Below are 13169 nucleotides of genomic sequence, written 5' to 3' on the forward strand. Positions count from 1 at the left end.
GCAGGGTTTTTTTGCCTTAGAGGGTCGAGACCAGTCTGAATTCAACAGCACACACCAGCGCTGCTCCACCTGAATAAGGGCAGTCTAGCACCAGCCGCAGGGCCCCGGCCTAGGTGAAGGCTGCATGCTGAAGAAAGATTTGTGCTTGGCAGGTAGCACTGGCTGTGTATTTCCTTCTTTGCCCATTTCTATGCCACCCCCCAAAACACACATCTCTGACCTACATCCCCAGATCCTCGGTGGCACAGTGGTTATGAGCTGGGCTGCTAACTGCAAGGCCAGCAGTTCAAAATCACCAGTTGCTCTGACACAAAAAGGGGAGGCTTTCTATTCCTATAAAGAGTGGAACTCTCAGAAATGTACAGGGACCGTCCTACCCTGTCCTATAGGGTCACTATGAGTCAGAATCCACTCGATGGCGGGGAGTTTGGTTTGGTGGCGATTATGTGTCTCCATCCTCACAGCTCAGAAAGGGCAGCTCACCTGCCTGTGGTCACTCAGCTCTTAAACATGAGAGCTAGGACAGAGTTAGTGGCATCTCCAGGGTTGGTGTCAGTCAGTAACTCATGGTCTCACACACACACACACACACACTCACACACACACACCTTCTCTCATACCAGACCATACAGAATCCTTAGTAATGTTTGTTATCAATCTTAATCAGAATAATGATTACTCAGCTCATAGAAACAAATAATTGTAAATTGCATAAATGTAACATTTCTTAGATTACATGAATACTAACAACAAAATTGCTTGGCAAAATATCTTTCCGTGTTGAAGTATAACATTATCAGTAACAGCAGAAGTCCTTTTTGATTCCTCTAATTTTCCTTTAATTACGACTTTGCTCTCAATCAAGTTATTACTATCTCACTCATTATCACCGGTCAATGCCGACTCAAGGACTCTAGAGGACAGGGTAGAACTGGCCCTGTGGGTCTCAGAGACTAACTCTTGATGGGAGTAGAAAGCCCTCTTTCTCTTAGTTATCGCTGTAGGTTCACAAATATCAAAGCCCGTACTGCTGGAGCTAAAACACTAGGACAAGCGGACAAAGTTTGCTGTGATGTGAACAGGCAGAGATGACAACTACAATGCATGCGCATAGCAGGCCGTCAAAGCCTCGTGACTCAGAGGGCCCGCCCCCCACCCCCCACCCCGACCCATACCGTCATTGAGTAATAATGACAGCTCTGACCTAGCTCATTAGAAGGTTCAGAAAGTAAATTGGCATGGAGTGTTAGCCGCATAGGTACATCAATGCTTGTAAGCTAGGCTTAATAAAAGCATGTGTGTTGTTATGACTCACTGCAGTTTTTTTTCAATCATAAGTTTCTGCTGAAAATTTGTATAGATAGTCATTGTAGTGTCACTCCCTCTGAGCACGTAAGGGCCACACAACCCTGCTCATGCGCACACACACACACACACACACCAGTGATGCTGATGGACAGATTCCAAGTGACTCTCCCCTATGGCTAGCCCCACCCTCAGTGACCCCCCCAAGTCAGATCCCCAGATTTGCCTTCCTCAATTCTCTGATCCCACATACCCCTAATGAGGTGAGCACCTGCCAAGGCGGGCTGTTCTGGGGGCCCCTCCCCTGGAGGAAGGAGTTCTTCCCATCAGGCAGGGCCCCCATGGGCTGTTCTGAGCCACAGGAGGTCCAATGGAAGGCAAGGAGGCAAGGTGTGAGTGCGGGGTGGTAGTGAGTTATTGTACAATGAGGAGCCCCGTCCACTGTGGTGGGTGGCCCTCCTGCTCCTCCTCTGGGTCTACCCCTCTCCAAAGGCCTGTGCTGCCTCCACCTCCAAGGGGGCCCAGACTGTAGACAGAGTGGCTGCGAAGGATGCTGCAGCGAAGCAACCACACTGAGCAGACAGCTCTCCTGGCCTGTGCACAAACACCTCTGGGACTCGGAGAGCATCACTCAGACCTGAGCCACATCTCAACGGGAGCAGGGCACAGGAGCCCTGAAGGTGGTCCTTGTCGCCCTGGGAGGTCTGGGAGCCCTGCCATCTGAGACAACCCATCGTGGGCACTGAGGTAGGCCCTGAGGTGTATAGGGGACAGGTGGACACGGAGAGACTCAAGGTGGGACCAGGACAGTAAGTGGCCACGAGGAAAGGACATAGAGACCTGCTCCCATTTGCCAAAGAAAGACAGAAGGGAGGGAGGCTGTGCTTGAGACACCTGGGCCCTGGGGTACATGCCTCACCCTGAGCCGACAGGGAGTCCACTCTAAAGGGAGCTAGCACTCCGGGTTTGGGGACCAGTGGGGACAGGCTCACCCCACTTCCCACTGGATGCTGGCTCAGATGGGGGCGTGGATCTGAGCTCAGGGAGAGGTGAGCTCCATGGAGCGCCCTCTAGTGGCCATTCCTTGCCGCCCACTCCTAGGAACACAGCCCCGGCCTCTGGAGAATCAAACCAAGATGCTCGCTGCAGGTGACAACTTGGCCAGGCACCACCGCCTTGGCCATGGCAGAGACCATGCCCCAGGACTGCCTAGACAATTGGGGCCATCAGGGTAAAACTTGTCTCCTGGGCTATGGGATCAAGGTCAAGGACACCACCCTCCGGGTGGTTACCAGTAAGACCCCTCACCCCCAGGCTACCATGGCCCAGGCTCCAGCTGTGCTGATCTATGGGCCCTCCCCAGGGACCGCACCAGCCTCATCCTGATGCCACTGCAAGAGTGACATTAACTTGCATCTAATGGGATGCTCGGCTATGGAGCCATTCCAGCTTAATTAGGCCTTAGGAAGCTGGGCATTAATTACAGTGACGACGACTCGGTACAGCGATAGGCAGATGCTGGCTTCCAGCACAGAAGGTCCTGGCAGCCTGACCAAGGACGGGGGTTCCCGGGTGCCTGTCTCTGCCTCACTGCCCCCACAGGTCCCCGTGTGCACCACTGCCTTCCTCAGCACTTGGGCCCACTCAGGGAGGCCACCCCTGACCTCCCAGGAACACTATGACCCTTGCTGAGGTGGTGTCTGGGAGGGAGGGAGGGTCTCCAGGACCCTGTCATAGCCCCTTCCCCCTGCCTCATTTCCTTCCCCTCCCGGCCACCCTGGAGAACTCTGACCTGGTGAGTTGCCTGAGGATCCTGCCTCTTTCAGCAGCCCCTCTCGTCCTACCACAGATGGGCACACAGGGCTCAAACTCAGGGCCAGCTTGGGACATTACCAGTGGTCACAGGACGCAGGACAAAGAGGCTATAGCCACGTGGAGGCACCAAAGCCCCTCCTTTCTGCATCTCCCAAGCAGCTCGCCGCCTCCCAGCCCTGCTCACTCCACTGGCCCTCCCCCTCCAGAACCAGGAGCCAGGCTGACCTCAGTTCCCGGGACTTGCTGTGTTTATGGGAGCCCTTTTATGGGACACTTTATGTGCTGGGTTTTGTATTTCTCTCTCTGAGGAAAAAGAGAACTAGATGAGGTGGTCTGCAATATGGCCCCAATTAACCCTCCTCGGACAGGGGGTAGTGGGGGGGGGCGGCGGCAGGCCCTCACCCTAGCCTCCTCTGCTCCTCACGCCCATGTCACCTCCTTTCCCCTGATGTTCGACCTCTGTTGCTGTGTCCTCTTCTGTTCCCCACTCTTCGGCTGAGGCTTGACACTGAAGGGTCTGGATCGGGCGCTGGTACCCGGTCCTTGACCCCTGCTACCTGAAGGTCTCAGGCGGAATCCCAACACCTTGAGAGCCAGCACTCAGAGCCGTGTGTGGCAACCTCTTTCTGCTGGCACAAACTCACCGCAGACCAGGGCGAGGCTCTCATCTCCCATCCTGGGCTTCTCAGCAGGATGCCCTCAGCCTTAGCAAGGAGGACAGGTGGTTTCTGAGAGTTCTTGCTGTGGACCACCTGGAACCCAGCGCCTCGCCCACATTGGAGAGCCAGAATGGCAGTGCTGCCTTGCGCACTTTGGCACCATATCAGGAGGGACCAGTCCCTGGAGAGGGAGGACCCCACAGTGGGTAAATCTCTCCGCAGCAGTCCAGCTGATGACTCGCAGCAACTCTACAGGACCAAGAAGAACGGCCCCTGGGAGTTTCCCAGATTTTAACTCTTTACGGGAGTAGAGCTTGCTTTTCTCCCTCAGACCTATGGTCAGCCCCTCAACACAGAGCCACTTTGCCACCAGGGCTCTGGCATAGCTATGGTGGTGTTTTGGCTTGTTTGTTTGTTTGTTTGTTTGTTGATTATTTAAACTAGGTAAAGTATGCATCTGACATCAAGTTAATTCTGAGTCATAGCGACCCTACAGGACCGAGTAGAACTGCCCCCGTGGGTTTCCAAAACTGTGATTCTTTATGGAAGGAGACAGGCTTGTCTTTCTCCTGAGGAGTTGCTGGTAGTTTTGAACTGTTAACCCTGTGGCTACTAGCCCAACACACAAAGACTATGCCACCAGGGCTCAGCCAAACAGAGGCAGACCTCTCTAAGATGAAGTGACACAGAGGCCGCACATAGTGACTGGGAGACTGGCACAGGGCAGCGCTTCATTCTGCTGAAGGCAGGGCGGTTACAAGTCAGAAGGAGCCCAGACAGAGCAGTGGGCTACTCGCCGTGCTGCAAACCGCAAAGTCAGCAGTTCAAAAGCACCAGCCGCTCTGAGGAAGAAAGATGAGGCTTTCTACTCCCACAAAGAGTTGCAGTCTCAGGAACTCGTGGGGGCAGTTCTAGCCTGTCCTATAGGGTCACTGTGAATCAGAACCGATTTGATGGCAGTGAGGAGGCAAAGGCAGAACTGACCGGAGGGCACACGACAACCACTGGTCAGTGAGAGGTTGAGCTGGCCCTGGCCCCAGAGACCCCCTTCCTGGAAGGGTCTGGAAAAGGCTTGTGAGGCAGCGCTCTGAGGATGAGCAGCACATCCAAGGCAGGGCTTTTCAGCGCCAAGGCAATATTCCATGCTCTATCTAATATTGACGGTTCCCATAATGATGATGATATTTTCCCCATCAGTTGAGACCTGAATCAATGGCATTTGAGTAATTTGGAAATTGATTTGAATGAAGTCTTAGAAGTTTTGTGACTGAGCCCAATGGAACACTCTTGAGAGTTGAATGGGGGACGATGGAACCTGGGGCATGCCCACAGGATCAGCAAGGGCTGGAGAGGCTGCCACCAGCCTGGGGGAACCCTGCAGCCCTGGTCTGAGACCCACTCGTAGGTCCCCCATCTCCCAGAATGGACCAAAATCCTCTAATCAGGGCACAGTCTGACTTTTGTCCGCAGGGCAGGAAGACCCAGTCAGGTGTGAACAGGGTGGGTGTGGTGGGGCAGGCCTACCCCACCCCCAGCCTCACCCCCACCCCAGGCTCTGCTTCCTCAACCAGACCATGGATGGTGCTGCGTCCCTCCCCTTATCTGCAAAATGGGGTCTTAAGACCCCCCAAAGGAGCCTGTGGTGCTGGGGGTTAAGCATTAGCTGCTAACCTAGAAGCCATTGGTTCGAACCCACCGGCAGCTCTGTAGGCAAAAAATGAAGCTGTTGGCTTCTGTACAGCTTTTGTCTTTACAAAAAACAAACAAACCCAAACGCCGCACTGCCATCAAGTGGATTCCAGCACAGAGTGGCCCTGTAAGCTAGGACAGGGCTGCCCCTGTGGTTCCCCAGGCTGCACACCTTCATGGGAATAGACGGCCTCATCTTTCTCCCATTGTTAGATGTTGTGAGAGTCTGTCCCCGCCCACAGTCACCTGTGCAGCAGAATAAAGCACTGTCTGGCCCTGCGCCACCCTCCCAATCGCGATACGGGAGCCCACGGCCCGGCCACCGTGTCAGCCCATCGCACTGTGGACCTCCACTTTTCCACTGCCCCTCTGCTTCGCAAGCACGGTGGTCCTTCCCCAGGGGCCAGTTCCTCCTGAGAACATGCCCGAAGTCCTCGAGAAGAAGCCTCATCATCCTCCCTTCTAAGGATCATCCTGGCCATACCTCTTTCAAGGTAGATTTGTTCATCCTCTGACAGATTCCATACTCCTTGCCAGTGCCATAATTCAAACACATCAGTTCTTTTATTTTAGATGCATCAGTTCTTCTCCGATCTCCTTTGGAAACCCCGTGGAGTCCCGCTGCTCTTCCCATGGGATCATCGGGAGTCCGCATCCCCTCCACAGCAGTGGGCTCATGGCCCTCAGTATTCCAGACCCATAAGCAGCGTCTGGAACACAGTTGCATACATCATTTGTGTTCTGTCACCCAGATCCACCGCACATGCCTCTTCCCCGCTAAGCCTCCTCGTGTGAGTTTGCACCATCGCCAGACTTCCTACCTCCAGAGCTGTGGGTGGTTCAGCAGGCCCTGACTACGCCCTCGTGCACACAACCTGCCTGCTAACCACAGGCCACAAAGGGGGGCCTAATTCACTGTTTCCTAGGCCAGGCACCGCCCCCTAGAGTGTCTCAAGATGCTGCCTGGAGCTGGAGAACATGCACACAAGCCCCCGGGCCCCCAGCCCTGGCTCTTAACCAGCCGTGGCGGTGCAGTGAGTTACAAGCGGAGTGGTGGACCACAAGGTCAGTGGTTCAAACTCACCAGCTGTTCCTTGGGAGAAAGAGAAAGCTGTCTGCTCCCATAACAAGGAGCTCGGGTGGAAGAGTAGCTGCAAGTTGAGCTGCTAGCTCCATGCTCAGCAGTTCGACAACACCCACTGCTCTGTGGTAGGAAGGTGAGACCGGCTCCATAAAGAGCGACAGTCTCGGACACCCCAGGGGCAGTTCCAGCCTGTCCCATAGGCCACGATGAGTTGGAGTCCACTCGGTGGCAGTGAGGCTGGGGTGGGGTGGGTTTTGCTCCCATCCAGATCGACAATCTCAGGAACCTGATACAGAATTGCTGTGGCTCAAACTGACACAATGGCGCCGTTTCCTGTTGATGCAGGGCTGTAACTAGGCGGTGCTCTGAGCCACGGGGCCCCTCACATCCCTGAAGAGTAAGGAAGCAGCCCTGAAGGTGATGGCACCCAGAGGACCAAGGATAGGGGTTCTGGCTGTGGGGACTCTAAGCTCCACCTCTGCCCCCAAGCTTCAAGCTGTCCCTGATTCCCCAAGATCCTCCCACCCCAATTTGATGAACTCGGCCACCCAGTGGGTAATCCTGGACAGACCCACTACAAGAGGGGCACATGACATCCAGGGAAGAATGTCACAGGCCATGCCTACCCTCTGTCCTGAGCTGCCCACCCCACCACCGGGGACAAACATCCTTCTGACCCAAGATGGCCCCACAGGGGTAAGCTTTCTCCCCAGGAGAGGAACAGAGTCCTGAGCCAGCCCTGGTGACCACGAGGCAGTCCCTGACAGTCCCTGACACCAATGACAGACCAGGACTGGGACCCTGGCTCCACCCGCTCCCCGAGCCTTGCCTACTCACCTGTGGGCAAGAAGGTCCTTCGCTGTCCTCCTAGAGCTGGGGTGTGTCAGAGATTGGCCAGCAAGGTGACAGGCCAGCCTAGGCTGGGGGTGGGGTGGGGGTGGAGGGTGCGCAAGTGGTCATCAGGGAAGACTACGTGCAAAGGGACAGGTGAGGTCAGAGCCATGCCTGCAATGGCAGCCAGAGGAGACTTGGGCCCCCTGGACAGGCCCAGGAGGGCCAGCCTCACCAAAGGAGCCTTTGTGAGCAACCAGGCAGATCCGCTGGCCTCCCTCATGGCTCATAGCTCCCGGCCCACAGGCAGACGGTGCAGGGAGTCGGCTGAGGGGCACTGCAGACCCAGGAAGCTGGGGCCAGAGGCCCAGGGGCCCTGGGCAGGAGAGTGGGCACTCGGAGGGGAAAGATGTGAAGGCAAACCCACTAGCTATGAGGGCAACTGTGAGCCCCCGTGACACACCGCTGTGCCCACCCCTGCCCATTGTGACAGACAAGCTAGAAAGCTAACTCTGAGGTAGGCCGGCAATCCAGATAACCTTGGCCTTGCCATTCAGGTCCAGCCCCCAGCCCAGCTCTCCGCCCCAGAGCCAGTCCACCCAGATGGCAGGAAGGGTGACTGGGGGACATGATGAGGGCAGTTTCTGGCCACCGGGGAGAAGCATGGGCACAGGAAGTAGCCCTGCTGGGAGGGTGTGCTGTGGCTACTTCGAGTCAGCCTGAGGACAGGAACCAGGGTCAGAGAAGCAGACCCTGCAGGCTGCCCCAGCCAGGCTCCCAGCATGCCCTGACCCTCACCTGGAGCACCCTCTTCCTCCCTGGATTGTAAAAGCAATGGCTTCACCCCTGCAATGAGCCAGAGCATGCCTTTGCAGCCCCTCACACTTGAGGAGAATGAAGCAGTGGTGGGTGGAGCAGCCTGGGCCAGATGCTTGGCCAGGCAGGGTGGGGACAATGGAAAGAACAGGAACTGGCCCACGCTGATGACTGCAAGTCGGGGGCCAGAGCCCTAGGCCCTTGAGTCAAGCTGACTGCACCATAAGCATTGCTCCCTAGGAGGGAGTCGGCTACCACCCCTAGACACAGTGACCAGATGGGACCCCATCTCTCAGAGAGTCCACCGGTGCCCCTTGGGGGGAGGGTGCATTGCACCAAGGTGCCCGCCCTGCCCAGGACATCAGCCACGCTGATGGGCTTTCATTAACTTGCTCTCAATGGCAATTACGCTGTAACTCTAAGTACAGGTATTAATCATTAAGTAATTATTAGCTGCTATTGTATATTAATTATCTGGTCATCGAGAGCATCCCTGAATTCATCACCTAGATGTAAGGTTTTTCAATACTATTTCCCAAAGAGCAAGGTTGCTCTAAGGTGCCTCTTTGTCTTCTCTGTGGGGACAGCTCTGTCCCATCAAACAGTCTGCACTCCAGGCTGGGTTCCTCCCTGCCCCCACCCATCTTGGGGCCCTCGAGTGTCTGACTAAGAGTGTGCCCTCTAGCCAGCAGGTAATGATCCTGAGCTTCTGTCTCTTCCTCATCCCCATGGGGTGGGCCACAGCCCGGTGCCAAGGCTTATTGGGAGATGGCATTGAGGAGCTTGTCACATAAGGAAAACCAATCCCTGCCTCCCCGCCAAATCCCACTGTCATGAGTCAATTCTGGCTTGTGGTGATCCTGTGAGACCCAGTCAAACTGCTGCCGTGGGGTTCCAAGGCTGTTCATTTTTCTTTATGGGAGCTGAAAACCCCATCTTTCTCCTTCAGAGTGGCTGGTGGGTTTGAACTGCTGGCCTTGCAGTTAGCAGTCCAACAAGTTAACTGACTGTGCCACCGGGGCTCCTTGTCACATAAGAGGTGCTCGTCTTGTGATCCCTAACCAGCCCCCAGCTGCATGGCAACAGGATTGTATCGCCTGCCCCAATCCCATTGTAATTCCCAGCACATCATCCCCCCCCCTGCCTCCTGCATTGGGTTTCACAGACAGGGAGCTGCCACAGAGCTACCCCATGAAGGCTTCCCTTGCTTCATCCCATCTCGCAGATGGACAAACTGAGGCTCGGGGACAGGCTTTCCCTGCATTTGCCAGGTCCCTGTAGGTGTTCCCCTAGTCTTGGAGCATGGTGCTCATGTTGGGGAGAGTGGCACTCATCCCTCTGCTGCCCTCCCAGGAGCAGCAACACTCCCAGGGTGGTGTCTAAGGGAGGGGTCCCCAAGGACTGCACAGGACCTGCCCCAAAGTGCACACCCACACTTGCCCACGGCCTGGCCATTTCCATCGCCCACACCTTTTAAGACACCCCCCTAAGCTGTCTCGCTTCAGTTACTTGTGCCAAATTGAGACTCAGATAATGGGGGTGCTCTGAGCCCAGCAGAGAGCTGGCAGAAGGGTGGACAAGGTAGACAGATCACCCACAGCAGCAGACACGGTCACACCATCTCTTACGCTCACAGGAAGGCCCATGTGAGGTCACACACCTCTTAACAGACAGTGGGCTCCCAGGAGCATGGCATGTGGTGCTCATGATGGTGGTGGAGAGGGGAGAGGTGGTGGTGGTGATGGTGATGGTGATGGTGATGGTGATAATGAGTGTGATGGTGGTCATGCTCATGGTGATGGAAGTACTCACAGTGGTGGTGGTGGTGGTGATGGCATGATGGCAGTTGTGGCGATGGTGGTGGTAGTAATAAAGGTGATGGTGATGGTAGTTGAGGTAGTTTATTGGGCCAGCCTGGCCGATAAACACATGTGGGGTTGAAGGGCGGCAGGATAAATGGCTCAGTGAGCCTCGCCTTTCTTTCGAGTTCTTGGGTCTCTTGTTTTCTGATGGTCGGGCCAGGGTGCAGCTGCCTTAGCCAGTTCCCTGCTTCAGCTGCCAAGGCTCCCATCCTGCAAGACATCCCTGAGGAGAAGCTGCATGGACCTACCCCCATGCAACCCTGGGTGCTGGAGCAGCCGTGTGGAGACCCCTGCCAGTGCTGAGATGCTTACACATTCACTGACTCAGCTTGCCTCCTGCAGTCGGCGTCATTGTGTGTGTTTTGTGAGATGAAGGAAGACTTTGTGGATTGGTGTTGGACATATGGGGTTAATGGGTTGATGTTGGACTTGTGGGCTTCGGCAGCACTGAGTTGGGATGTTTTCTTGATGTGCACTTAACCTTCATATGAAACTCTCTCTTATCCATGTTTCTGTGGATTTGTTTCTCTAAAGTACCCAGACTGACGCAGTAGTGATGGTGAAAATTGGTTACAGAGGACTCAGAGTTTCCTAGACAAGCAACTTCTGTGCTGCCAAGAGTCGCTGGGCTCCATCCTGGCCGGTGGGTTGTCCCTGAGAGGCAAGAAGAGGTTCTGGCTGAGCCTGACAGGGCAGTCAGTATATCTTGAGCTCACAGAGGACATTTAATCTTAGTTAAAAATAAATAAGTTCAATTATTGGAAAGGGAAAAAAATAGGCTAGTATTTACTGCAAGTGAATTGAATGTAATTACTCTGGGGAAAGTCCCCTTGGCCGATGTCTGCCAACTCCCCCACCCCCACCAGGTTCACTAGATCAGTGGCCGAGGGCCATAGTGAAAGAGACTGCTGGGAGGGTTGGGGCAAGACCAGTCTGGCCCTGCCTCTCTCCTGGACCATGGCTATGGGGTGGGCAGTAGCCCCCTGCCCTGGCCCCATGCTTCCTGAACCCCTCCTCTAGCCACACTCTAGACCTTTGACCAGAGGGGTAGTTCTGGGCAGCCCGTAGCCCTTGGCTCTGCCCCCTCTCTCTGTGGCTTACTTGCTGCGTGAGGCCCAACGAGCCCCTCATCTCAGGTCCTAGGTCCTCACCTGTAAATCAGGCGATGACATGAACGAGGATTGTTGTCCAGCATTGTAGCTGGGGTGGAGGTGGGGCTATCACTGAGACCATGGCCAAGACGCAACTGGAGGATGTGGACTTGTTTGTGCTCCCAGAACCCCACTCAGCCCAGAAGAGGGTGAATAAGGGGTTCTCCAAGGGCACCTCTCCTGAGACACCTTCCTCAAATAGAGGGACCACCCAGGCCTTTGGAGCCAGGACCCACACCTCCCCCAACCCCAGCCAGGGGCAGTAGCTTGGCTCTGGGTAAATGACTTGCCCCAATTCAGCCCTCCTGTCCCTTACCACAGCCTAGGCAACAGACCCCACCCCTCCCCTGGGCCAGGCTCAGCAGCCCCCTGCCTTTTCTCCGACAGTCTCCCCCTCTGTCGGGCCCCTGATTGGCAAGGGCCCCCCTCCCGGAGCCCCAGGCTCATGGGCTTCCATGAGGGGGGGAGTGGTGGGGGGAGCTATCGTTATAATTAGTGTGAAACGTGCTGCATTCACAGGGAAGAACATCTCATTTCGAAAATACACCGCCAGTTCATTCTCCCCCTTGGGGCCATAAACACTTTTCCAGTCACCCAGTGCCACTCCAGCAGGCCCCACGGAATCCTTGGGTGTTGTTTGGTGCCCCAACAGCACAAAGGGGAGAATCTTGTCTGGACCCCACAGAATGTACCCCCAAAGAAGGACGTATACTCATCCACCAACTGCCCCCCACCCCATCTTCTAAACTCAAACCAAACTGATCCACTTAGCAACACAGCAGCACTGCCCCTGTGGGTTTCTGAAACTGTCACTCTTTTGGAGCAGATAGCTTCAATTTTCTCCCTTGGAGAGGCTGGTGGGTTTGAACCATCAACCTTGTGGTGAGCAGCCCAACAGTGTTTACCTAACAGCTCCACCAGGTCTTTCGCTTCTTAAAAACAAAACAAAACAAAAAACTCACTGCCCTCAAGTTGATTCTGATTCATGGCGACCTTATAGGACAGGGTCGAACTGCCCCTTTGGGTTTCTGAGACTAACTCTTCATGGGAGTAAAAAGCCAAGTTTCCTCCCAAGGAGTGGCTAACGGTTTTGAACTGATGACCTGTATATTACAGCACAATGCATAACCAACCACACACCATGAGGGCTCCCTCTTTCATCTCTAGTGCCTGAAAAACATGTACTCCCTCTCTCATTCTCTGGAGAGAGGGCTGATGAGACCAGAGCAGGAATCACAGCCTACAGAGAGGTAGGGCCCCAGCAGACAGTTCTTCTCATTGTCCCCAGAGCGACCTGGCCAGCCCCAATCCTTCCTCCGCATCCCCCCCCGATCTGTATCATCCTCTGGCCTTTCTTTAAAAATCATTTCCTTGATTAGTGAGCGTAACGTTGAAAACGCATAATTGAATTTTCAAGAAATTACCATTTTTATAAGTTGCGCCCCGCTCCTGAGATAAATGAGTGTACTTGTGGCAGATCAAGGAGGGGTGGAGAGCGGCCCCCGCAGGCCCCAGTGGGCAGCCACCCCAGAGAAATGGACGGCCAACTGTTAATAGAGGGGGAGGTGGCTCGTTGGCTATATGGTTAGCTCAGGCCCAGATTAGGTGGCGGTTTGAGAGGCTGGTACATGGGTCAGAGGTCATCTTAGCGCACCAGGCCTGAGGCCAAGGCTTGGAGACAGGCAGGAGGAAGAGAAGCTGGCGCAGCTGGTTACCCCCAGCCCACCTCCACTCCTCTTTAGGAAAACCGAATGCCCACTGGCCAGGCTGGCACTAAGAGGGGCCAGGCAGCTGGGCTGCTCTGTGAAGTGGGCAGTGGTTGAGCAGGGTCCTGAGAAGTGATGGCATTAGGCAAGGTGAGGGCGTGAGGTACAGTGGGTAGCTGGCCTGTTAGCCAGAGAAGAGGGTTGATTTTCGATGGTCAGTACATCCATCAACTAGTTAGTTGGTAGGTTTA

This window comes from Echinops telfairi, unplaced genomic scaffold (assembly GCF_000313985.2).
Source record: "Echinops telfairi isolate 266 unplaced genomic scaffold, ASM31398v2 ScPeMD7_70;HRSCAF=299, whole genome shotgun sequence".
NCBI lineage: Eukaryota > Metazoa > Chordata > Mammalia > Afrosoricida > Tenrecidae > Echinops > Echinops telfairi.